Source organism: Lolium perenne, chromosome 3, assembly GCF_019359855.2.
Source record: "Lolium perenne isolate Kyuss_39 chromosome 3, Kyuss_2.0, whole genome shotgun sequence".
Lineage (NCBI taxonomy): Eukaryota > Viridiplantae > Streptophyta > Magnoliopsida > Poales > Poaceae > Lolium > Lolium perenne.
In genome coordinates this window covers 146,264,351-146,291,300 of record NC_067246.2, presented here as the reverse complement: position 1 = coordinate 146,291,300, position 26,950 = coordinate 146,264,351, and the positions used below count along the sequence as shown (strand labels likewise).

The 26,950-nt window shown below is 44.2% G+C and overlaps 1 long non-coding RNA gene and 1 pseudogene across 1 annotated transcript; both read left to right on the top strand.

The window, feature by feature from the left end:
- The first annotated feature begins 4,243 nt into the window (after nt 1-4,243).
- LOC139838017 (uncharacterized) lies at nt 4,244-17,273 on the top strand (annotated as a pseudogene).
- A 4,044-nt stretch (nt 17,274-21,317) lies between these two features.
- LOC127326995 (uncharacterized) lies at nt 21,318-25,459 on the top strand. The gene is made up of 4 exons (XR_007868313.2): nt 21,318-23,218; nt 23,357-23,420; nt 24,702-24,799; nt 24,892-25,459. It is a non-coding gene; the product is annotated as an uncharacterized lncRNA (long non-coding RNA).
- Nucleotides 25,460-26,950: the final 1,491 nt, after the last annotated feature.

Here is a 26,950-nt window from a genome sequence, read left to right as displayed (position 1 = left end):
ATGAACAAACTCAACAATATAACTATCACATAAAGCATGTTTCTCATGATCCATAAACATATAATTTTTATCAAGCTCAAAAATAGCGGGATTAAAACTTTCAAACCCACTTTTATCAATAATATAACAAGATGATTGATCAATCTCAAGAGATATGGGACTCATAGATAAAGTCAAGACTTCTCCAATCCCATTTTCATTAGTAGTACAATTAATATTATCAAGTAACATAGGACCATCATCTAGAGATTTATCATAAACATTTTCTAAGCAAAACTCTTTAGTACCATGCATTTCGACATCAGGCACAAACAAAGCATTATCATAAGATTTATCAAAATAGCATGGATTATCATAGATAACAATAGCATAATTATTCTCACAAGTTTTACTCATAGGGAATATTTCAAGAGAATCCACAGGAACATAACATTCATCCTCCTTTGGTAAGCATGGAAGACAATCAAATAGTGTAAGAGATAAAGAGTTACTCTCATTAGAAGGTTGGCATGGGTAGCTAATCCATTCTTCCTCCTTTTGTTCATCACTCTCCTCTTCTTTTTCATCCAATGAGCTTTCACGTTCATCAATTTCCTCCTCTTTTTCATCCAATGAGCTTTCAGGTTCATCAATTTCTTCTTCCACTGGTTCCTGCAAATCGTGAGTGCACTCTTGTGCATTAATGAGTCTCTCTTTATAATCAATGATATAAGGATTATCACTGTAGCTTTCTATGCAAAAATTAAGAATAGAAGAGACATAATCTTTAAGGTCCTTACAAACAACACAAGTTTCATAATTTTTAACAATGAAGGATTCTATCTCAGAGGCTCCCATAAATAAGACAAATTGTTCTACCTCTTCGAACCCAAAATGAATATAGCTATTCCAATTATAGTTCTTAATTAAAACTTCCTCACTAAAGCCACATTGAAATGTCAGATGTTTAGTATCCTCTTTAGAGCAACAGTTTATATCATGGCGTTTAAGTAAGATTTTAGCAATTGTATTTAATTTTTCTATCACAGCACTCATAACTTTTCCCTTTCTTGATTCTCTATAATTATTATATAATACTATAAGCTCCATATAGGTTGTGGGTTCTCCCATAATAGCAGTTTTTAATTTTTAGGTTTTTCAAATTTTTATGGATTTTCGGGTATATGAGAAAAGTAAAACAAAACAAAAACAAACTAGACAAAAGTAAACTAGGCAAAATAATACTAGACAGAAATAAACTAAGCACAAATAAACTAGACAAAAGTAAACTAAGTAAAACAAAATAAAATAAAATAGAGAGAGAGGTGGAGTGTACTCCCCAGGTGAACTTATGAGTAGAGCTATGCCTTCCCGGCAACGGCGCCAGAAAATAGTCTTGATAACCCACAAGTATAGGGGATCGCAACAGTCTTCGAGGGAAGTAAAACCCAAATTTATTGATTCGACACAAGGGGAGGTAAAGAATACTTATAAGCCTTAACAACTGAGTTGTCAATTCAGCTGCAACTGGAAAAGCACTAGTAACAGGGGTGATGTGAAAGCAGCAGTAATATGAGAGCAGTAGTAACAGAATACAAAGAGCGATAGCAGTAATATGAGAGCAATGGCACCAGAAAATAGTTGATACTACTTCCAATGTCATGTAGAACGAGTATATGATGATGAAAGATGGACCGGGGTTCCCAGCTATCTACACTAGTGGTAACTCTCCAATAACAAGTGTTGGGTGAACAAATTACAATTGGGCAATTGATAGGATTGAAATAGCATTAAGAAAGAACATCAAGATTATTAATCATGTAGGCATGTTTCCCATATATAGTCATACGTGCTCGCAATGAGAAACTTGTACAACATCTTTTGTCCTACCAGCCGGTGGCAGCCGGGCCTCTAGGGAATCTACTGGATATTAAGGTACTCCTTTTAATAGAGCACCGGAGCAAAGCATTAACACTCCGTGAAAACATGTGATCCTCATATCTAAGCCTTTCCCTCCAGTTGTCCCAATTTCTGTCACTTTGGGGCCTTTGGTTCCGGACATAGACATGTGCATACAACTTGTAGATACAATCTAAGCAATAATTATAGAGCTTAAATCTAAGATCATGCCACTCGGGCCCTAGTGACAAGCATTAAACACAACAAGATTGCAACAACAATAACTTCACAAACTTTATAGATAGAATAATCATAATGTAACAATCCATCGGATCCCAACAAACGCAACACCGATTACATCAGATGAATCTCAATCATGTAAGGCAGCTCATGAGAGATCATTGTATTGAAGTACATGGGGGAGAGAATACCAACTAGCTACAGCTAGAACCCGTAGTCCATGGGGGAACTACTCACGGAGCATGATGGAGGCGGTGGCGTCGATGGAGATGGCTTCCGGGGGCACTTCCCCGTCCCGGCAGGGTGCCGGAACAGAGACTTCTGTCCCCCGAATTGGAGTTTCGTGATGGTGGCGGCGCCCCTGGAGTCTTTCTGGAGTTTCATCAATCGGTATCGATGTTTTAGGTCAGGACGGCTTAAATAGGCGAAGAGTCGGAGTCGGAGGGGCCACGGGGCCTCCCCCTCATAGGCTGGCGCGCCCAGGCCTGGGGCTGCGCCGCCATGTTGTGTGGTGGCCCCCTGGCACCCCTCTGGTCCCCCTCTGACTTTCTGGAAGGTTCCGGGAAAAATAGGGTTCTGGGCGTTGATTTCGTCGAATTCCGAGAATATTGCCCGAACAGCCTTTCTGGAACCAAAAACAACAGAAAACAGGAACTGGCACTGTGGCATCTTGTTAATAGGTTAGTTCCGGAAAACGCATAAAAACATTATAAAGTGCAAGCAAAACATGTAAGTATTGTCATAAAACAAGCATGGAACATCAGAAATTATAGGTACGTTGGAGACGTATCAATGCTCCATGGATACGGCACAATCGTAAGCAAGCAGGGACACAAGGGAATAAATGATGTGTAATAATTTATTGTACCAAAATTTGTTGAATGGATCATGTGAATTATATTATCTATGATGTGTTTGGTGTCCATTTTCGAATGATTCGATTGATTCGAGATACCACTGATGATACATGAAATTTGGAGTGATTTAGTCATACTCCTGCCTAGGCGTGTAATATGCATACTCGTAGTCTTCATAGTCGCCGCCGTTGTACTGGTAGTCGCCGCCTTCTAAGTTGCCTCCGTCGTCGTCGCTATCTTCGGGCGGCGCTCGTGGCTCGAACTGAGGGTAGCGCAGGCGGGGGATATCGCCGGCCGTGATGTAGTCCATGACGCTCTGTAGAGTCCGGCCGTACCACCATAGCCGACGGCCGGCCTCGTGGAAGTTCCCAGGAGGCAGACCGTCCTCCTCATACCTAGTGAGCGCCCTCTCACGCCGATTGATGAAGAAGGCGTCCCAAGTATGCTGGTTATCGGGATGCCAACGGGGATTCATCCGCTGCTCCGGCGTGAGGTCGAGGTAGTAGTGGTTCGTGATGGCCGCCCAACGCGCAGTACCCTGAGGGACGGGAGGGACCGGCACGCCTCCGGCGCTTAGGCTCCAGCCGGCGGGGACGTGGTAGCCCGGTGGGCAAGGGTAGTTCGAGGCGCAAAGCTCCTCCACCTGCTGGTAGGTTAGAGTGGGTACGGTGGAAGCCATGAGAGAGTGATGAGAGATTTTAGAGATGTGATAATGCTGGCCAAGCCAGGCTACATATATGTAGTGAGAAATGGCGGGAAAAATGGGAGCGGGAAGACAGGAGGCGGGAAGAAAGTGACGGGAAAGAAATAGGCGGGAAGAAAGAGGCGGGAAGACAGGGAAGAAATGGCGGGAAAGAAGAGGAATCCATAGCTGGTCATCTAACCTTTAGTCCCGGCTGGTGGGTGCAACCGGGACTAAAGGTGGTTTTGTATCATCTAATAAAACTGTCGGTGGGATAAGGACGTCTGGGTAAGCTTTAGTCCCGGCTGGTGGGTGCAACCGGGACTAAAGGTGGTTTTTGTGTCATCTAAGAAAACTGTCGGTGGGATAAGGATGTTTGGGTAAGCTTTAATCCCGGCTGGAGGGTGCAACCGTGACTAAAGCTGTCGGCAGGATAAGGACGCGTGGGTGGACGCACTGCTCGATGAGATAAAGCATGTAGCGCACGACGCCCTATTGGAGGAACAAGACAAAGCAGAAGCAGCGCCATGGATGGAGTAAAGGGTTGAAAAATCTCCCGTGGCGCAGCTTCTCGAAGATCTCGAAGATGTCGTCAAAGAAATGGCGGAAAGGCAGAGGCGGGAAGAACCTGCGGGAAGAGGGGGGCGAGAAGACAGAGGCGGACTGGAAGAACTGGTGGGAAGAGGGGGCGGGAAGACAGAGGCGGGAAGACAGAAATGTATTAGTTTTAAGATTTTGAAATAAATTAGATTTTTCTGAATTTTTTGATATATTATTTGTATTTTTAAGATTTTGAAATGAATTAGTTTTATTTTTCTGAATTTTTTGATATATTATTTGTATTTTTAAGATTTTGAAATGAATTAGTTTTATTTTTCTGAATTTTTTTGATATATTATTTGTATTTTTAAAATTTTGAAATGAATTAGTTTTATTTTTCTGAATTTTTTGATATATTATTTCTAGTTTTAACATTTTGAAATGAATTAGTTTTATTTTTATGATTTTTTTGATATATTATTTGTATTTTTAACATTTTGAAATGAAAATTATTTTGAAAAAGACCTTTGACTAAAGGGTCTTTCCGCGGGAACCCCTCGAATTCGGGCGAAAATATCTTTAGTCGCGGTTGGTGTGGCCAACCGCGACTAAAGGTACCCCTTGAGGCCCGGTTGCTGTCACCAACCGCGACTAAAGGTCCCCAAGCACGTCCCCCGCGCGAACCGCCGCGCCCATTCTTCTTCTCCGCGCGAACTAAAGCTCTGCAGCGACGCCGTCGGGCTGCCCACCGATCGACCGTCGCCGCGCCTCACGCCGACCGTCACTGCGCCCGAGCCGCCGACCATCGCCGCGCCCGAGCCGCCGACCATCGCCGCGCCCGAGCGGAAGACCGCCGCCGCCGACCCGCGCCGAAGACGACCGCCACCGCCGCGCAGAGTACGTGCACCGGCGCCGCTCGAGCCGCCGAAGACCGCGCCGCCGCCGCCATGCACATGCGCGCACACAGAGAGGAGGCCGGTGCGCCGGCCACCGTACGCACGGCCGGCGGCGCGCGCCCCCGGCCCTTTTCCTCTCTCATTTTTTTTACTTAACAAATATTTAACTACTTAACAAAAAAAAACTAATTAACAAAAACGGTAAAATGAATTAGTTTAATTTGAAATGAATTAGTTTTATTTGAAATTTAAACTTAACAAAAATCTTAACAAAAACGGAGGCCTCGCCGCCCCCCCGCTGCCCTCCGTATACCCGCGAGTTTTTTTTTGTTTTTTTGGCGAGAGAGAGAGAGAAACATGCACACCGACCCCGCGCGTATACGGAGGGGGTGGCGAGGGCCACCTCCCTTTCGCCACCGCCACCCCCCTTTCGCCACCGCCCTTTCGCCACCGCCTCCGCCACCGCCCTTTCACCATCGCCACCGCCCCCCTTTCGCCACCGCCACCGCCCGCCTTCTTTAATTAATTAATTAGTTTTTACTACATGTTTTCAGGAGTGACATATGGCGGATGATAGAGCCGACCCGATTAGGGGAAACTGTGATGCGGAAGCTGAGGAACATCTTTTCGGCATCATAAACGGTGACATTCCTTATGTGCCGGCCGAAGAAGATGAAGAAGAGGATGTCTCTTCCTATCTGAACCTTGACGGTGAAGGTGAAGGTCGTCAACAAGGTGATGACGAAGGAATGGACACTGTCGATGGAGGTCAACCGTCGACAAACGACGATGGAGATATGCAATTAGCAACCACCTCCGGTGAGGTATATATATACATTGAGCCTCTGGTGATACAAATTTACCGATTTGAATAAATATGTGTATTAACACGAATCTCTTTCTTATTTTAGCCCTAGGTCGGATCGTCGAAAAAAATGAGTAAGACAAAGCGTGGCAAAACCAAGACGTTGAAATAAGGAGTAACATATAACATCGATGTTATCAGTGCAACCGGTAGGCCGCTGGAGCCCAAAAAGCATTATACCAAGTTCATCAACCAATGCGGAGTCGTTGTTAGAGACAACGTCCCGAGCACCGTCCAGGAATGGCATGAGCCAGTGAAGGCACGTGTTGGTTTCAGTTTTGTCAACAAGAGAACGAAAAAGGAATGCTGGAGAAAGCTTATGGAACATTTCATTCTACCTACGGAATTCAACAAATACGATGAAGAGGGGAACGAGGTAGAGGGGGGACGTGAGAGGAGGAGGCTAGTCAAAGAGTTCGCTCTTCAGAAGATGGGCGAAGCATTCCGGACCTTCAAGAAAAATTTAGCGCGTGACTATGTCGAGAAGAAGAAGACTCCGGATTTCAATGGACAGTATGAGAAGCTGAAAAATGATTGGCCCGAATTTGTGAGGCAAAAGCAATCGGAGCATTTCAAGGCCATATCGGAAAAAATAAGGCAAATGCGGCTAAGAAAACGCACAATCATATTATGGGGCCAGGAGGATACCGCCTTTCGGAGCCTAAGTGGCAGAAGATGGAGGACGACCTGAGGGAGCGAGGAATCCCTCTAGGTACAGAGGGATGGGACCCAAGGGCCAAAAGCTGGTGGTACGGGCATGGGGGATCGCTAGACCCGGTGACAGGGGAGTGTGTTCACCGAGAGAAGACGTTTAAACCCACCCAAGCCCTTATTGACGCAATGACCAAAGCTCAACAGGGGAAGATCACGTTCAACAGAGAGAACGACGCGCTGACATTAGCCCTCGGGAATCCTGAACACGGAGGACGTGTACGAGGCAAAGGCGCCATTCCGTGGAAAGTAGGGTTTTCCCAGGACAATGACCCGTACAGTTACAGAAGCCGTAAGAGAAAGACGGATCGGGATGCAGATTTTATGGGAAAGTTGGCATCGGAACTCGATGAGGTGAAGAAAATTGTGACTGAACTCGTAAAAGAAAGATCATCGGCAAGGCCGCATGAAGATCATCCAGTGGATGTCGGAAGCCAGCAGCGGAGAAGCAGCGTGGCTTCCATGGAGGCCCCGCCGGCTGGTGCTAGTGCACCCTTGCTAGAGCCAGCTGGTGCTAATGCACCCGATATTACTGCACCGGAGCCTCCTCGCTACCCCGTGGACGATGTAAAGGAGATGAAAGAATGTGAGCTGCATTATCAAATGGGGAACATTTCCATGAAGGTAGCGATCGGCACCGCTTTACCTTGTATACCTGGAGCACTCCACCACAACAACTCCATTGCAGATGGCTATGCTCGTGTCACGGTGGAAGACATAGTCCAAGGGTGTGAGGACCTAGAGATTGACTATCCTACACCTGAAGGGGATGTGAAACTTCGAGATGTGAAGCGCCAGTTCATTCTATGGAAAAAGAAATTCATCAAGTTTCGAGGCGAGGATGCAAGGCCAACAAGTCTACCCCCCCTCCGGTGGTGGTGGTGGCGGCGGTGGTGGTGGTGGTGGTTCACCTACACCTCCTTCACGTCAGCCGACGCCGCCCCCCAATCCACCTCCGGCGGGTAAGCACACGCCGCCCCCAGTCCGCCTCCGGCGGGTACGACGCCCCCCAATCCACCTCCGGCAAAGAAACAGAAGCAGTCCTGGACTATTAACCCGGACCCTTATGTACCTAAGACCACAAAGGTACCGGAGCCATCACTGAAGCCTCTCACCCCGAGACCTTGGGAACGTAGTGTCGAGGAAAGGGACGCGTCCGCGGCTGCTCACCATGAGAAATGGAAGGCGGATATGAAGGAGAAAAGGGAGCCTGAGCCCAAGCCAGTATTTTCTGAGAAGGAAAAGAAGTGGGCTAAGTCATTTTTGACGACAGCGTCCCAAGCCGAGAAGAATATGCCTGACGACTATGGACGTGAACTTCGTAGGCAAGCAGAAATATTGGAAGAAGCGGAGAAGTAGAAGAAAGCCTTGGAGGAGAAGAAAGAAGAAAGTAAAAAAAAGCGGGAAACAAGTTGCCCAGCTCGGGGAACAAAATAAACAATCGATCCCCCGCTCATAGTGAAAGCCACCGGTCCGGATGCTATGACATTGTCCTTCAGAGCCGATATGGATAAGGACTTTGAACTAATGGACCCCGCTATCATAGCAGCTGCGGCAGCACAGGGAATGACTGTAACGGGTGCCAGAGAAAAAGTGGTCGAGATCGGTATGACTCTTCGTGCAGTGTTAGGCCTTGAGGAGGCGCCAATAAGTGAGGTAACAATTACATATGTGTCGAATGGGCCTCTCGTCGAGCCTGCGCAGGAAGAGGATCTACCAGCACAAATGCGAAATCTGCTACGTTGGTACAAGGGTTACATAAAAAATAACGCCGGCAAAGAATATATTTATGCGGAAGTTAGACATGAGCATCACTTCAAACATTACTATGTAACAGTTCATATGAGTGAATTATTCCAGCTGTTCAATCTGCGCGAGCTCGACAAATCTATCCTGAGTTGCTACGTTCTGTAAGTGATTTATTTCTACATCATCTCGTTCATTGCCTGCACTATATATATTGTCCTAACTATATTGTTGTGTACGCTATTATGCAGAATGAAGATTGGGGAATGCCAAAAAAGGAATATCCATGATGTTAGATTCATTGACCCACATATCGTTAATGGATATGTGTTAGAAAGACACCCCCGCAACGTGGAGCAAGACCTGTGGGATTTTCTTACAAAGCAGCAACTCAAAAGTCAAATTCTATTTCCTTACCATTTTGGGTGAGTGTTTCTGTCTTGAGCACATTCTCTTTTGTTTACTCCGTGCATGGTATGTCTAATCGATGAGTTATGCATGACTGTGCATGTATCGTGTCCGCAGGTTCCACTGGATTCTGCTAATAATTGAATTTCACAACTCCAGAGTTCTCATCATGGACTCTCTGAATATGGATCCAAAGCTTTGGTTAACATGAGAAATATGCTGCAAAAGTAATTATTTTCAATCATTTGCGCTCTATATCGATCGGCCTCTTTCGTTCATTTCCTAATATCAAGTAACTAATAACTCCCTTGTTCATTTAATTTTCTTTGCCCTGTAGGGTTTGGAGACGGTTCTCAGATCAAACGGTCGGTGAATTCAAAAAAGAGCTAGAATTTAGAAGGTTACTGTCTGGGGATATTCAGCCACCGGGGACCAATCTATGTGGATACTATGTTTGTGAGTTCATCCGGAGATACACCTCTGAGCGGAAGCCGTCGGATAACAACGTGCGGAGGAATAACTTCCGGAAGACGCTTAGTCCAGAAGCTCGCTTCCGACCAATTCAAGAGGAACTAGCAGGATTTTTGATGAGGGAAGTCCTCCATCCTAAAGGAGAACACTATTACGAGGACGTAGAACTTCTGATGCCGTAAATTGTGTATGGAAACTTGTTCGAAATTGTATATGGTCATCCGAGATTGATTATATATTGTATATTCCTCTTGAATTCTTCTTGTTTCTAATTTCAAACTTGTTTGAAATTGTACATTCATATGCATGTATATAGTAGCGTAGAATATGTGTACTGAAACTTCTTCAAAATTAAAATAAAACACAAAATAAAATATAAAAGAAATAAAACAATACAAATAAAAAGAAACCAGATTTAGGGGGGGGGGGCTAAAACCCTAAACCTGCAGAGGCCTTTAGTCGCGGTTGGCCAGGCGAACCGCGACTAAAGGTCCTCTGCCCCGATGGACGGATGGCGCCCACGTGGACGGGCCTTTAGTCGCGGTTCGTAAGCAACCGCGACTAAAGGGGGGGCCTTTAGTCGCGCATATTTAATCCCGGTTGCGCAACCGGGATTAATGGCAGTTGCGAACCGAGATTAAAACCTCTTTTTCTACCAGTGATCCCATCAGATAGTGCATGCAGGGGTAAAAAAACCCTACTACCTATAAGGCGCACGCGTATTCCAAGATGAACTTTGACCATAAAAGTTGAGCAACAAAATCTTGATTATATTATATGTATATAGTATCATTGGATTCGTATTGAAAATCACTTTTTAATAATACTAATTTCATACAAACAATTTTTATCTATTTAAAGTAATTCTTGGTCAAACAAAAAGCTCGTAAAAAGAGGACAACTTAGTATCATATACACCACTTGGGAGTAAAAGTGGGCTAGATCAGATAGTGTAGGTGTAAAAAAGTAGTCTAAACTGTGATCCCAGTTTTACATCTGGTGTATAATTTGCCTTGGGGAGTGGTGTATATTTGCCCAGCCGGCTACGCGCCTTCCCAACTGTCATTTTATCCTCATCCACGCCCGTCGTTCCCCTCCGCCCTGACATCGATTCTGGCCGCACCCCGCCATCTCTGCTGCTCCCCACTCTGCACCGCGTAGATCAGGTCCGCCCGCACCCCCGCCACCGTTTTCCCCTCCAAAAAGCTCCAACTAGCCGCGCGCCGCTTCGTGCGCTCCTCTGCCAGCTACTTCAACTCGTGCGCATCCGCCCCTCCAGCCGATGGGCTGTGGAGATCACACGCGTCGGCGATTGCCCGTGGCTCGGCACCTTCAATACGGCCGAGCTCGTCGCCCGCGCCTTCGACGCCATGGTTTGGCGGATGGACGGCCCGCGCGGTCCGCTCAATTTCGTGGAGGTGGAGAGCCGCAAGGAAGCCGAGTTCCTCGCGTTGCCGTTCAACCTCGTCCGCCGCGATGAGGAGCGCGCCGTCCGCCGCGAGTACATGCGATGGCCGTCCGCCAGTCCGACGAGGAGGACATGGCCACGTTCTGTGCATCCTATCCGGACCACGTCGAGGCGGAGCTCAAGTTCTACGCGGAGCTTGATACGCATCGGCAAGCTGCGGCGGTGGCCTATCTTGCTGCTGTTGCTGGTGGTCCGTCCTCGCCCGCGACCACGTCGACAATACGGAGATGGACACTGACTGGTGGGACGACCTCGCCCGCGAGGTCGACGCCTAGGTTGCCGCCAATGCCGCCCAGGAGGAGTCCGATGATGGCGATTTCTGGGATTAAACCCTAAATCCTAGTCTCCGACGATGATTGCGGTCCGATTTGTGTCATCCATGAACTATCTAGTCCATGTCGAATCGATTTGAGTCTTAGATTAGTGTCAGTGTCAATGTCGATGAACTATCTAGCAGTGTCTGTCAGTGTCCATGTCGAGTTTCTTTCGAACCGTGTCGATGAACTACCACGCTTATCTATGCATGTCTATGAAATGTGTGTTATAAAGTTTAATTTTTTTGAATTTTTAATTCAAGTTTAAAGTGGCGGTGCGTTTTACACCATCTGTTGAAACACTTGGTGGTGTATTATACACCATTTGAGTTGTGCCAAACAATGCAGGTGGCGTAAAAGTCCAAAAAATGGAAAAGTGAGTGGTGTAAAACATTGTTGGTGGTGTATATTTTGCCCAGATATGCACCATTTGATGGGATGCTCTTAGGGCTAGCAAATACTGACGAGATGGCTCCTCGGCAATGTCCACCATAAGGGGTTTAGGGTTGACGGAAGGCGACGATGGAGATTCCGGGAGCAAAATGGCACACGATGTATCCAGGTTCACGTCCTCGCGGTGGAGGATCGCTACGTCCTGCTAGCAATCCAGTATATGAATATATGTGTATAGGGAGCCGCCATAGACGGAGTTGTATCTAGTCTAGTTCTAATCTGCGGGTTGCAATGTTTAGGTGTATCGCGTGTATGGTATTATGTATTTGCTTATGATCTAAGGGGTGCCCCTGCCTAGATTTATATATGCAACCAGGCTAGGGTTTACAAGAGCCCTAGTTGACTACGAATTGGAGTCCTCTTTCTTGTAGTCCAAGTCGATATTATGTGTGGATCCAGCTTGTCGAGTCCTTGTAGTGGTCCATCTTCATAATCTGCACCGGGTATAGCAATGTCGGGTACCCGAATGGTAATGCCCACATCAGTAGTCCCCGAGTATCTGGCCAAAGCGAAGCTTCGGGAAGGGACTAAAGTTATCATCATCCGAATGTCTTGATCATCCAAAGAATGTTGAATCTTGTGCTTGATGTACAGTCGAAGTTATTTTTTATCGGGTGCACGACCAGCGCTCCCGATGGGAGTAGCCGCCCGAGCCGATGGCGGGTGCTTGCAACTGTGCATAGACTCAAATTGTACTACTTGAGAAATTTGACGTTGATGTCGATGTTTTTTGATCCTTTCTATCGTCCGATGCTTTCGAATCTATCGGGTGTTCGAATGAAGTATTGGCTCGAGATAAGCCGAAAGGTTGAATATACGTAAGGGATGGAGTAACAAGCCCAGTTTCACTCGATAGATCGAGACTAGCTAACTACCGGAGCAAAACATCGTTACACTACACAAATTCGAGTCCCCGGGCTCGCACCTGAACTTTTGGGTCTGTTCTTTTTACCGACGAGGCCTTCATATTTTTATCAGGTGCGTGGCCAGCGCTCCCGATGGGAGTAGCCCACGAGCCTGTGGATGACTATGAAGTAGTCATGTATTGGCTGTAATTTGCCGAGTCGAATATCGTAGATTTCTTTGAGTTTCGAGAATATTCGGATGCTCTCTTAAGGAGGAGTCGATGATTTTGATGACGTCACCAACGGCGTGGCTGACGTGACGTGGACTAATGAGCCGATGTAATTATTGCTGAGCTGACTCTTTGCATTGAAGATTTATCGATGACGATACCCGTGAGAACGAGCGAGGAGCTGTGATGAGGACATCCCATCTATTGATACAACCGCTGTACCTACAGCCACACAAATACAAGGACCAATCACTCGAGCTCATGCCAAACAACTTAACTATCGGGTACTTTCTTTTCTTGGAACTATTCCTCACATACATGAGAATATGATGCTGCCTAAATCAGATGTGTTTGTAACTCTTAGGAATGATGGACCTAGCATGGATGAGGAGGACAAGCATTGGAGCATGATCAGGCATGGAGGAGATGGCAGCAAACATGTGAGGATTGAAGAGGACGCCCCGAGTGGAGATTTCAGAACTTTGAAGCCAACATAATTGGAGATGAAGACATGGACGAAATATAGAGTTTCCCACTTCATAATTTCGTCCATATGAGTACATGGTGCTGCGACATCATTAGTTTTGGGCCAGACCCATGTAATTTTCGCAGGATTTAAGTCAGCCACTTTTTAGAGTCCGTATTGAAGGGGGAAAGGCCTTCTAGGGTTTGGTTCGGCCACCATACGTATGGCTGGATGAAACCCCACCTTTTCCTCCTTTAAATACCCCCATAGCCGTCACGTTTAGACTCGGATTTTGATTAGACTAAAAGTTAGCCATTGCTGCAACTCTCGTGTACTTCTTTTGAGGCCAACACCCAGAACAAGACCGACTATTCGGAATCCCACCTTTTCAATAAAGCTTTCATCTATATCCGCAATATTCTGATTGCATTATTAGTTCTTACTTGTTCTCGATTTCAGGTAGGAATTAAGACCCTCGCTGGTCAGGCTGATCGTGCATCCGCAAGATCAGTAACTCTCGGAGATTGTCCTAGAGATTGCATTGGCGCACGAGCTTTGCACGTGTAGTCGGATCGTCAAGCATGAACTCCACCAACAAATCGATTTATCCACGTCTCATCGAAAGATCGGCCACCTTTGCCCTATCAAGTGGTATCAGATTTCAGGTTGTTCGGTGAGATTTTACAGTTTTCATAGTTTAGATTGCATTTGCCATCATACCCATAAACCACGAAAAAGCCAAAAATACTGTTAGGGTTTTTAGATCATCGTCCCATAAACCCCCTGCCACGCCTTGCATTGTCTTTTCAGTTTTGCATAGTTGAATTTGTGTCTGCATCTTCGTGTCGAGTTGCTGGTCTTAGCGTCTAGTTCCTTTAGAGTTTCGAGTTCTTGTCATATTAGTCACGCCGCCGCCGCCCGCTCGCACCATACGCAGATCACCGCCATATACACCCACCATATACTTCCGCCACTGCCATATACACCCACCATATACTTCCGCCACTACCATATACACCACCATATATACTTCCGCCACTGCCATATACATCTTCCATATACTTCCGCCATCGCTATATACATCCGTATATGCCATATACCCCGTTTCCTACCGCGACACGGATTGTTGATGTTTCTCTGCCGTGACAGAGTCCGAGTAGAATTAGGTTTATTTGTTTTCCCTTTTAGTTGCTGCCTTCTAATTCCGTCTGTGCTGTAGAAAAAAATTTCCGTGAGATAAGTTTCGGCCGCCAGTAAAGAATTGTGAAGGAGAGCACAAAAAAAGTCTAGAAACGCCTCCGAAATTTTTTCTGGCTACATTGGTTTTTCACCTTGGCGATCACTTTTCGCCACTGGCCGTTATAGCGACATTTTTTTGGCATCTGCGCGCTTTTCGGAGCACTTCCGAAATTTCGACAAAAAACTTTCTGAGGCTATACTGTTTTTAGACCTCGGGGATCAGTTTGAGACACTCGCCATCATAGTGATTTTTCGCATCTCGAGTCGCCACATCATCGCCACCTCATCGTTGCTAGTTGCTTGTGTGCCGCGCCATGACCTCGTTTGTGTTCTCGGCTCGCGTCTCTAGTACGGTCTAGCCTAGGACCTGCACAGTACCGTTGTTAAGCATACTTTCAATATTGCATCGCTGTTTTGACAATTGCTATTTTTGCCACCATATTAGCCTTCCTACAGCTCCACATATTGTCTCCACGTGCTTGGTGTCGACCCCTGGTAATCGCTTTGGCAATCTTTGGAGACGCTGATCCTTGTTGGTTGCCATATCACCTTCCCCTGTTTGGTAAGAACTTGTAAGAGCTTTGTATTTTGCTTGTCGAATTGCGCGTGAACCACCATATTCCGTAGTTTGTAGGCATATACATTTATGATTTTTGAGTACTAACCATGTCAGGACCTACACCGGTCGCTGTTGACCCGACCAAGATGACGACTGAGGAGTTGCATGCTCACTTTACCCACCTTTTGGGCAGGCATGCACGCGACGTCGATGCGCGCATTAGTGACGTGGACGCTAAACTCACCGACGCGTTGGACAAGCTGGATGGCCTCGAGACAGCTTTCAACTCCAAGATCGACACCAAGTTATAGGAGGTGTTGTCTCGGTTACCGCAGCCTCGCGACAACGTGCGACGACGCGTGCGCCGTGTTCCTCGTGCGGGTACCGCTCCTGCTGCAGCAGCCGCAGCTGACGCGCCTTCTGATCAAGGATACGATGATTATGGAGGGGACGAGTACGAGCAGGTTGAGGAGAACGTGCTGGATGGCGAGGAGGTAGAACAACCTGCACCTGGTTGTCCACGACAACTGAACCGCAACGCTCGCCCACCTCTACGCCCGGTACGTGATGATGATCATGTTGCTAAACTTAAATTGAATATTCCGCCATTTGAGGGTAGATATAATCCTGATGCATACCTTACTTGGGAGTTAGAAGTAGAGCAACCCTTTGCATGTTTACGCTATCCTGATCATTTGCGTGTTAGTGCTGCTACTTGTGAGTTCACAGATTTTGCATCTATTTGATGGTCAGAGCATTGTAGAGTACATCATGCTAATATTGCTACTACTTGGATTGGTTTAAAACTTGCTATGCGTACTCGTTTTGTTCCTCCATATTATCAACGTGATTTGCTAAAAAAATTGTCTCGCGTAGAACAAGGGAAAAATTGTGTAGAAGACTATTATCAAGAATTGCAAACTGGCATGATTCGTTGTGGTATTGTAGAGGATAATGAGGCTATGCTTGCACGTTTCTTTGGTGGTTTGAATAAAGAGATTCAGCATATTTTAGATTATAAGGAGTACAACACTATTACTCACTTGTTTCATCTTGCTTGCAAAGCTGAACGTGAAGTGCAGGATTGTCAACCACCATGGAGAAAAGCTAATGTTTCTGCAGGTCGTACATCGTCATGGACTCCGCGACAATCAGCGCCACCATCTCGTGGGGCTGCACCAGCACCTACTACCTCCAAGTACACCGCGCCTGCATCACGAGCACCACCTGCTGCTACTCCACCACCATCTGCTGGTCCTCCTCGGAGTTCATCTTCCATGGCCTCTAAGGGGAAGACTCGCGACATTCAATGTCACAAATGCTTGGGATTTGGTCACATAGAAAGAGAATGCAGAACCAAGCGTGTAATGTTGGTGCATGAAGACGGCGAATATGATTCCGCAAGTGACTTTGATGAAGATACATTGGCCCTTATTGCTGCACGCGATGGCGCCAATACTGATTCTGAGAGAGAAATGGAGGTAATGGAAGCTGACACTGCTGATCAGTACAGGAGCTTAGTTGCACAGCGTGTGTTGAGCGTGCAATTGAGCAAATCTGAGCATGATCAACGCCACAACCTGTTCCAAACAAGAGGCGTTGTAAAAGAGCGAGCTATACGGATCATCATTGATGGAGGGAGTTGCAATAATCTGGCTAGCGTTGACATGGTGGAGAAGCTTTCTCTTCCTACAAGACAGCGCACACATCCATATTACATTCAATGGTTTGAGAGCTCTCGGAAGCTCAAGGTAACAAGAACTACACGTGTGCATTTTACTATTGGTACATATTCTGATTTTGTGGATTGTGATGTTGTACCTATGCAAGCTTGTTCTTTGTTACTTGGTAGACCTTGGCAATTTGATAGAGAATCTGTTCATAATGGTAAAACTAATCAGTATTCTCTTATGCATGATGGAAAAAAAATTGGTCTCAAACCTATGACTCCTGAACAAATATTAAAAGATGATCTTGCTAGAGCTAGTAGAGTAAAAAACAAGGAGAAACATAAGAGTGAAAATCAGATTGTTGCTACAGATTTTGTGCCACATAAGACTAATACTAAATCTGATTCAAACCATGCGACTGAAATTCGTTTGAAAAATCCTTGTTTGCTTGCTAGCAAATCTGATATTGCTGAACTAGATGTGAACACTACTCAATGCTATGCTATTATTTGCAAAGAAGTTCTGTTTTCATTTGAGGATATGCCTCCTTCTTTGCCACCTGCGGTTGCTAACCTTTTGCATGAATTCATTGATGTGTTTCCACAAGATGTTCCACCTGGACTACCACCTATTCGTGGGATAGAACACCAAATTGACTTGATTCCAGGAGCTTCGCTGCCCAACCGTGCACCATATCATACCAATCCTGAAGAGACCAAAGAGATTCAGCGATAAATTTAGGTTCTCCAAGATAAAGGTTACATTCGTGAGTCTCTTAGCCCATGTGTTGTTCCTATTATCTTGGTACCTAAGGAAGATGGTTCTTCACGCATGTGTACTGATTGTAGAGCTATTAATAATATTACCATTCGATACCGTCATCCTATACCTCGTTTAGATGATATGCTTGATGAATTGAGTGGTTCTATTATGTTCTCTAAAGTTGATTTGCGTAGTGGTTACCACCAGATTCGTATGCAATTAGGAGATGAATGGAAAACATCGTTTAAAACTAAGTTCGGTTTATATGAGTGGTTGGTGATGCCTTTTGGTTTAACTAATGCACCTAGTACTTTCATGAGACTGATGAACAAAGTTTTACGTGCTTTTATTGGACGTTTTGTGGTGGTATACTTTGATGATATTCTGATTTATAGCAAATCTTTGGAGGATCATTTGGATCATTTACGTGTTGTTTTCAATGCTTTACGTGATGCACGTTGATGTCTATGCACGCTTCTATTTCTGTAGACAGTGTTGGGCCTCCAAGAGCAGAGGTTTGTAGAACAGCAGCAAGTTTCCCTTAAGTGAATCACCCAAGGTTTATCGAACTCAGGGAGGTAGAGGTCAAAGATATTCCTCTCAAGCAACCCTGCAATTAAGATACAAGAAGTCTCTTGTGTCCCCAACACACCTAATACACTTGTCAGATGTATATGTGCACTAGTTCGGCGAAGAGATAGTGAAATACAAGTAATATGGATGATTATAAGTAGCAATTGCAATCTGAAATAAAAATGGCAGCAAGCGAACATGTAGCAGAACTTGTTGGAAACGGTGTTTCAATACTTAGAAACAAGGCCTAGGGATCATACTTTCACTAGTGGACACTCTCAACAATGATCACATAATAAATAAATAACTTCTCCTCACTTGTGCTACTCTCAAACACTCTCTTGTTGGATAACAAACACCATTCATTGTGTAGGGCTACAAGAGCACCCTCAAGCCGGAGTAAACAAGCTCCACAACATCCGGAGTTCATATTAAAGTAACCTCTAGAGTGCATAATAGACCGTTGCAATTTAGACCGAGTACTAACATAGCATACACACTGTCACCAATAGCTATGAAAGGGGGAATAGATCACATTAATACTATCATAGTAATAGTTAACTTCATAATCTACAAGAGATTACAATCATAACCTACGCCAAGTACTACATGATGCACACACTGTCAACTTTACATCATGGAGGAGGAATAGACTACTTTAATAACATCACTAGAGTAGCACATAGTTTAATAGTGATACAAAGCTCATGATCACATAAAGATCACACCATGGGAGAGAGAGATGAACCACATAGCTACCGGTAGAGCCCTCAGCCTCGGAGGAGAACTACTCCCTCCTCATCATGGGAGACAGCAACAGCGATGACGATGGCGGTGGTGTCGATGGAGATGACTCCGGGGGCAATTCCCCGTCCCGGCGGCGTGCCGGAACAGAGATTCTGTCCCCCGAAACTTGTCTTCGCGATGGCGGCGGCTACAGAACTCTTCGTGGAATATGACTTCGTGTTTTAGGGTTTTCCCGACGGAGAGTATATATAGGCGAAGGGGCGGCCTCGGAGGAGCCAGGGGGTGCCCTCCCCACATCTGGGCACGGCCAGGGGGTCACCCGCGTCGCCTTATGGTGTGGGCCCCCTGCTGCCCGTCTCCGACTCTCCTTCGATGTTCTGGCACCCTCCGTGGAAAATAGGAAGTTTGGCTTTTGTTTCGTCCAATTCCGAGAATATTTCCTGCGTAAGATTTCTGAAACCAAAAACAGCAGAAAACAGGAACTGGCGCTTCGGCATCTTGTTAATAGGTTAGTTCCAGAAAATGCATAAAAATGATATAAAGTGTGAACAAAACATGTAGGTATTGTCATAATATAAGCATGGAACATCAGAAATTATAGATACGTTGGAGACGTATCACACGTTTGTATGGTAATCTTGAGAAGTGCACCTTTTGCACCAATCGAGTTGCGTTTCTTGGCTATGTTGTTACTGCGCAGGGAATTGAAGTTGATCCAGCCAAGATTGAGACAATTGAGAGTTGGCCGCAGCCCAAGACGGTCAAGCAAGTGAGGAGTTTTCTTGGCCTCGCTGGTTTCTATAGGCGCTTTGTGAAAGATTTTGGATCCATTGCTGCGCCGCTGAATGAGCTTACAAAGAAGGATGTGCCCTTTGCGTGGGGCGATGCACAACAAGAAGCCTTCATGATTCTGAAAGATAAGTTAACACATGCTCCATTACTCCAACTTCCTAATTTCAATAAGACTTTTGAGCTTGAATGTGATGCTAGTGGAATTGGTTTGGGAGGTGTGTTATTACAAGAGGGCAAACCTGTTGCATACTTTAGTGAGAAACTTGCAGGGATACCCGCGCATTTGCGCGGCTAGACACTATACATATATATAGACCGTATGATGTGTATATTTTTCTATCTCCATCTCTCATTCTATATTCCCAAAAAAAATTATATTAAATAATGCTTATCCATCAGGCTAATATAAACTTCTCTACCTTAGTGAATCATTGTTGTATGAGGATTTTTTAAAGTTTATTCAATTAGTCGTTCTTGCTGTCATGCACTAATAATTCTTAGCTGCATCTATCTCGATTTTCTAATTGAAATATTTTTCTATATGTATTGTAATCTAGGGATAGATATTATATATTTATTATGAACTCACGATTACCCTTTTAATCATTTTAGGGAATATATCATATATTTTCATGCATTTTTCTGTTCAAATTATAAAAAGTTTTAAATATACTTTGTATTTAAATATTACATGTATTTATTTTCAAATATTACATGTAGTTTACTAACATTTTTTTCACAGTATATCGTCCATGCTCACACACTCTCTCTGATTTCTTATAATTGACTCCAATTTAGTATAAAGTTGTAATAAATTTGAGCAAATTTAAAATAATCGGAGGGATTAGTTAAATTTCATAGCCATTGACCAGCTACCGTAAGAGTAAGAATAATAAACACCGGTTCACCTTTTTAGTGCATTCATGCCCTACCTGATATTCTGAAGATGGAACGGGGTGGATCACAATTATTTAGGAGATCAAACTGGAATATTGGCTAGCATGATTCTTTGATATGATATGTATCTAACTGAAGCTCTTTCTTGATCTCATAACCGTCACTTGCCGTTTCCCTTTCGATTAGCATGGCTGTCAATTGGTCCCACTTGACATTTAAATTTGGTTGCATGGCACAAATCTGCTGTCGAGCATGGCTCCTCCTCCTCCTTTGATTTGTTTTCCATCATCTTGCCATCTATATATTTGAATTCCTTCTTCATCTATTGTCCTATTGATACTGTATATTTTTTGGGAAGTGCAATTGATACATACATACATACATACATACATACATACATACATACATACATACATACATACATATATATATATATATATATAGAGCTGGACTATTCTCGAACCCCCCTTAAGAGGGGTTCTAGAATAACTATTCTTGAACCCCCAAATCCCGCTTTACTTTCTTATCCCGAATACAACCATCTGAACGGCCGACAAAATTCCCCGGCAACCCCGACCATCCTCTCCTACCTCCTGGTCTTATCCGCTTCCCACCCTCCGCCATCGGGCCCCCGCCCCCGCTCCTCCCTGGCTTCCCGGCCGACGCCACCCCCACCACCTGCCGCAAGCACGGCCGCCGCCGCCCCCACCACCTGCGGCGCGCACGGACGCCGCCGCCCCCACCACCTGCCGCGCGGACGGACGCCGCCGCCCCCACCACCTGCCGCGCGGACGGACGCCGCCGCCCCACCACCTGCCGCGCGGACGGACGCCGCCGCCCCCACCACATGCCGCGCGGACGGACGCCGCCGCCCCCACCACCTGCCGCGCGGACGGATGCCGCCGCCCCCACCACATGCCGCACGGACGGACGCCGCCGCCCCACCCCCTGCCGCGCACACGGCCGCCGCCCTCACCCCTGCCGCGGAACGGCCGCCGCCGCCCTCACCCCCTGTTGCACGGCTGGCTGGCGTAGGGGACGCCCGACCCCTTCCCAGCATCTCGACCGTCTCAGGCCAACGGCGCCGCTTCCTATTTGGTGAAGTTCACATCTCCTGCAATTAGTTTTTCCAATTTTGAATTATTTTGTTAACTGAATTTTGAAGTTCACAAATGGAAAAATGTGTAGTTCAGATATAGGTATTGATCATTTGCATCGATTGATTCATTGGATTGAAACAGAAAATAGAAGTTCACCTCAGTCCACACATGATCTTTACTTGCTTTTGTTATGGAAATTCGTTTTGTCCACTGATTTCGGTTAAAGCACACATAAGAGTACCCACAGCGCCTAGACGCTAATGTAGACGCTTATCGAGTTAGTTGGTCATGCAGCCAAGCGCCGGCAGCCTAGGGAGCTGTCTTTTCCACTAGTTGTTGAAGCGCCACTCTTAATCTTGCGCTGATGCCTGAAAAACGGCAGGGAACTAGGTAGAATGGTAGGGATTTTATTCGTAGCGTCTACCTATAACTACAAGCTTCCCATTGTAGATGCTCTAAGAAAGTTCAACATAAAAAAACATCACTGTTCTTGATAGAAGTTAAGAACAACACACGAAGCAGCAGGCCGCTTCATCAGTGAGCAGGTAGCTCAATGAAAACACATAAACATCTGCGGGTAAAAGATCACATCAGATAGCACTTGTCAAGTTTTTTTTGTCGGTGGAGTTCGCTTCATCCGTCGCAGGAGTTCACCATTTTTAATTGCCAAAAATTTTAAAATTCATGCACGAGCAAGAAAAGTTCACATTTTTTTACCACGAAGTTCACTACATCATCCTTGGGGATCGCTGCTCTTAATTGTGAGAAGCTCAAATAGGCTAGTAAGGAAGTTCACTTTCCTGTTAAAAAAAGATAGCAGAAAATGCCCTCGGTGCACATGTTAGTTTTAGGAAGTTCATTCATTCGGTTTAGACAGTGCACTTGTTATTTGTTTCCATCTTGACATTAAATTTTTAATCGAAGTTCTGGTCTATTGTCCGCAAAGTTCATTCCGAGTTAATTTCATCCCTAAAAACTAAAGTACACTCTGCAAACCACGACGGTTTAGTGCTGTCAATCTGTTTCAACTAGCAAAAATGTAGACTGATCAATTGATCTTGGCCAATGAAACAAAGATAACAGTGGACATATGTTTACTCATAAATTTGGCCAATTCGTTTTCTTTTGTTGCAGGTTCAATTCATATGCACTTGAAAGTTCACAGTTTTTATATGTAAAAGTTACAGAGATTACATACTCAGACAAACTGCAACTCACAAAATTATTGTTAGTAGTGGTCAGATTCATATTACTAGCAAAAATCACAGTGCTCATGCTTGCTTTTGTGCTATTTCAGTTGTGTAATCCGAAAATCTTGAGTAGACTGTAGTGCATCGCGTATTAAGTTAGTGCATCACGTATTCTGAAGTTAGTGCATCGGGTATTCTGAAGTTAGTGAGTTAACTTCTCAAAAACTTTCAAAAATATTTCCTAGGCGCACTACTCTGACCAGACGCCCATCGACACGAACAACACTGCCTCTTACCCTTGTCATGGACTGGCCCTCATCACGGCTCCAGGAAAAGAAACAACCTCATTGCAATCTCTGAATTTTCTGAGGTTCAGTTCATCTGCGTGAATATCTTCTTCAGTTTATCGCTGTGAAGTTCAGGAATGCTTTGTGGTCTGGTTGGTGCGCAGATAAATTCTTGGATGATTTGCATTTTCGAATACCAAAATAGGGTAGAAATCGTCATTGTCTAGATGAGAAGTTCAATTTTCATTGTCGGTCTGTTCATCACACTAAAAAGGCACTTCTTTCGTACTGGATTCGTGTGCAGCCGAGGTTCCATTCTTCTTCTGCTACTGGTAAGAAGTTAGCTCCTCTCTCATGTGACAGTTCTCTTTATCAATTGTCAATTTTGTAATGCTTCGTAGTCTGGTACTTGCCTTACTTGCATAACATATGCTGCCGCTTGTTGGACCTACTCATTTGATTTATTCCAGGGAGTGATGACAACACTTGGAGCTCCATTTGGATTGATGAATTGAAAAAGAAACGAAACAGAAGGTATGGCTTACCACTGTATATGAAATATATGCATTTGCAGTATATGAAAATGTCCACCTGCAGTACATGTTCATTTATATGTGTGGAGTGCTGATGTGAACTGCTCCTGCCAATAGAGGCTATGCTATTTTCTGCTATCTTTTCTTTGTCTTTCCTTGTGAATAGCTGTAAAAAACCACATACATAGTAAAACTGTTAAATTGGAGAAGTTCAGTAGTTAAGCCCGAGAATTTCATCTTGTACGCATGTGAGGTTCATTTTTCTTATCTGCGGTTCACTCATGAAACACATGTTAACTAATGTTGTTTTAGTTCAGAATTGCGCATAGTTCAGAGCTGAATGACAATTTCAGTTCAGAACTATTAGTAGTTCATAGTTGAACTCCTGATTGTTGCCTCGGCAGCATGCTTGCCCTGCCATCCTCACTGTTTAGGACCTCCACCGAATGTTGGCACTAATGATGTCGATGTCTATGTTTTAGCAGTGCACTTCTTAGTTTTAGAAAGTTCACTACATCCATGCGTGAGGTTCAGAACAAAATAAAATAGCATTTGCACTTAAAAAGAAAGTAATAAGCATGGTTCAGAACCTTGCAATTTCATCATGGAAGTTCTCTTTATCTATGACAAACAGAGTAGAAGTTCACTTAATAAAAAAAAGTAATACGGCATATGTAAGTGTTTATGCGTGCCTGGCTATAATAAAATAGAAGTTCAAATTGTCTACATATATAGCTCAGTTTTAAGTTTTTTCAATGAATTTACTTAATTATTGGGAAGTTCATTTTTGTTTTTTCAAAAAGTTCATGATTTGTTCAGCAGTACACATATTTCACTGAAAAAATCACATACACCAGCCATTGAGGAATCCCTCGAAGATGCCAGCGGCGACCATCACGTACACCAGCACCGCTGTAATGTCGATCCAACCACTGCGGCGCCAAGAGGTGGTTATGATCAGGATATCCACCTTGATAGATGTCAGGTTTCGTCAATAAAATCACGAACATTGCTCAGACTCAAACTTAGTTTCTTAACTGTCATATGATTGTGTGCGCATTGACTGAATCTGCAGTCAGCTAGTGGACTCTATTGCAGATTAAGATATTGACTATTCTTTTTTTGCTACTGCTTTTCATGCAAGAATTCTAGAAAATATGTTATGTCTTTATTTATAGAGAACACAATGTCAGCAGCTGCAGCAATCACGTAGATGCAACTGAACATGGACATTTTTTTTTGCATGATACATCAATTTTGCTGACTCAATTTAGCATGACAGGACCACTGTGCAGCAAGGTCGGTGAGCAGCAGGCTGGTATTCATTGTCCATCTGGTGGATTCCAGGAGGTGTTCAATTGGGGGATCCTAATATCCCAGGTAATTGTGGCCAGGTTGCCATACTCTCGATGATGATAGCCAAAAGTTCTTGCTAATTATCCATCACTTGTCTAAATTAATGAATGATTCAGGCCTCTTCTCATACTTGCGACCTCATCTACTGGCGTGTACCTGCTCTTCGGCGTGGAGTGGACGAGAGACTCTCTTCCTGGTCCTCCTCTGAAATGCCAGCGGAGCATATACATCTGGACCTCCACTGCCATCCTCCTACAACGTCGAGGATCAGACAAAGTTCACCGACACCGCCACATGGAGTCCACCGATGGAGTCGAAAAAGTTCACAGGCGCCTAATTGCTGTCTTTGGATTATATATAACATATGCTCGTGCAGGTGTATTGCATGAATTTTTAGTGAAGAAGTACATGCATATGTTGATGTCAAGTAAAGTTAAGAGAGAGAAAGCAAGAGCGCGAAGATTAAATAGCATGATTGAAAGTTCAGAGATGCCTCATCAAAATTTTGCACTATTCTGTATGTCTTTTTCTCCCAATCGAGGCCTGGAGAAAATGTATCCAGTGTAGTGTTGACAAAAATGTATTTTTGATTTATCATGTGTAACTTCACTTGATGTATCCCTGCTCTGAACTTCACTTTGCCTCGCTCTGAAGTTCACTTTGGACCCATATAAAGTACACTATGAACACCTTGAAAGTTCACTTTAAACATGTTCAAATATAACCTGAAAGATGCCAGGAATTTAAGTTTTTCAGGAGTTTTATTTGACATGGCTGGAATTCACTTAGTACCGTTCGGAAGGTTCACCTGGAATGCACCTATTTCTTTTTTGTTCTTCAGGGGTTCACTTCGAGCACCACACAAGTTCTTTTTTCTTCACATGTGGAAGTTAACTCATTCACTCTCGATATAACATTGAAGTTCACACAGACTTTTGTATATTTGAATCTGCTCTTAAATTGTTAAGAATTTCGAGAAGTGGAGTAGATAAAAAAATTGTGGAATTTGCATAGCTTTTCAACGGCATACCATTTGTATTATTCGGATAAACAGTTTGAAAAATGACGAAAAGACTGGACACAGCAGAGAGCATCTATATCACGCCTGACCAGCATATAACGGGAAGTTCACATGCATTACAGGGACAGTTATATATTTGGTTTTGCATGAGCGGAAATCCTACGTGCTAAACTAGTAGCTACAAGCAGCGATTGCCTAAAGAGGCCACAATCTCGAACAATTGGGCACCATATGAGCTTACTTTCCCACTAACATGCCACACCGCCCCACCCAAGCATCAAATCTTTGTTAGTTTCGAACCGTTAGTAAAACGTCCACCATCTCCACTTTTAGTATATTTAAAATTAGTTTAAACCGGTAGATAATTTGAAAAAACTTACAACATGAGAAAGGTGCGCAATTTTCACAGTTTTCGAATGGTATATCATATGGATCAATCCGACAAACGGTTTCGAAAAAAATCAACCCAAACAGTACGAAATTGGATAAGTTCGTGAAAACAGAGTTTTGTAAATTCAAATCTGCTCTTAAACCGTAACATCTTTGAGAAAACAATCTAAAACAAAAAGTTGCGCAATTTTCATACCATTTCAACGGTATATTGTATGCATCAATCCGGTAAGCGGTTCGAAAATAGCGGCCAAAGTACTGTATGAAAACTGTGAAATTCGTGAAAATAGAGTTTAGTATATTTAAAATTAATATTAAATCATTATGAATTTGGAAAAACCGTCTAAATGAAAACGTTGCAAAATTTCAACATCTTCCCAACGGTATATCACTTTCATTATTCCGATATGAGTTTCAAAAATGGCGGTAAGAACTGCGTGCATGAAAATAGAGAATCCATGATGCAGATAAGGGGAAGTTCAGATTTGTATTCAGAGAAGTGCAGATGCGACGGAAGTTCGCTATATTTTCTGAAATTCACTTCAAAGTAGACTAAAGTTTCGGAAGTTCACCCTGTACAATATTCAAGTCCGTCGGGAAGTTCAGATTTAGGGGAGAAGAAGTTCACATCCACAGAAGTTCGCTATAATTTTATTACATGCCTGAAACTTTTATACCCCGATCGGAAGTTCACTAACAGATACAAGGAAGTTCACTTCTATATTCGAGCACCTAATGCACTCTGTTTTTTTGGACGGAAATCA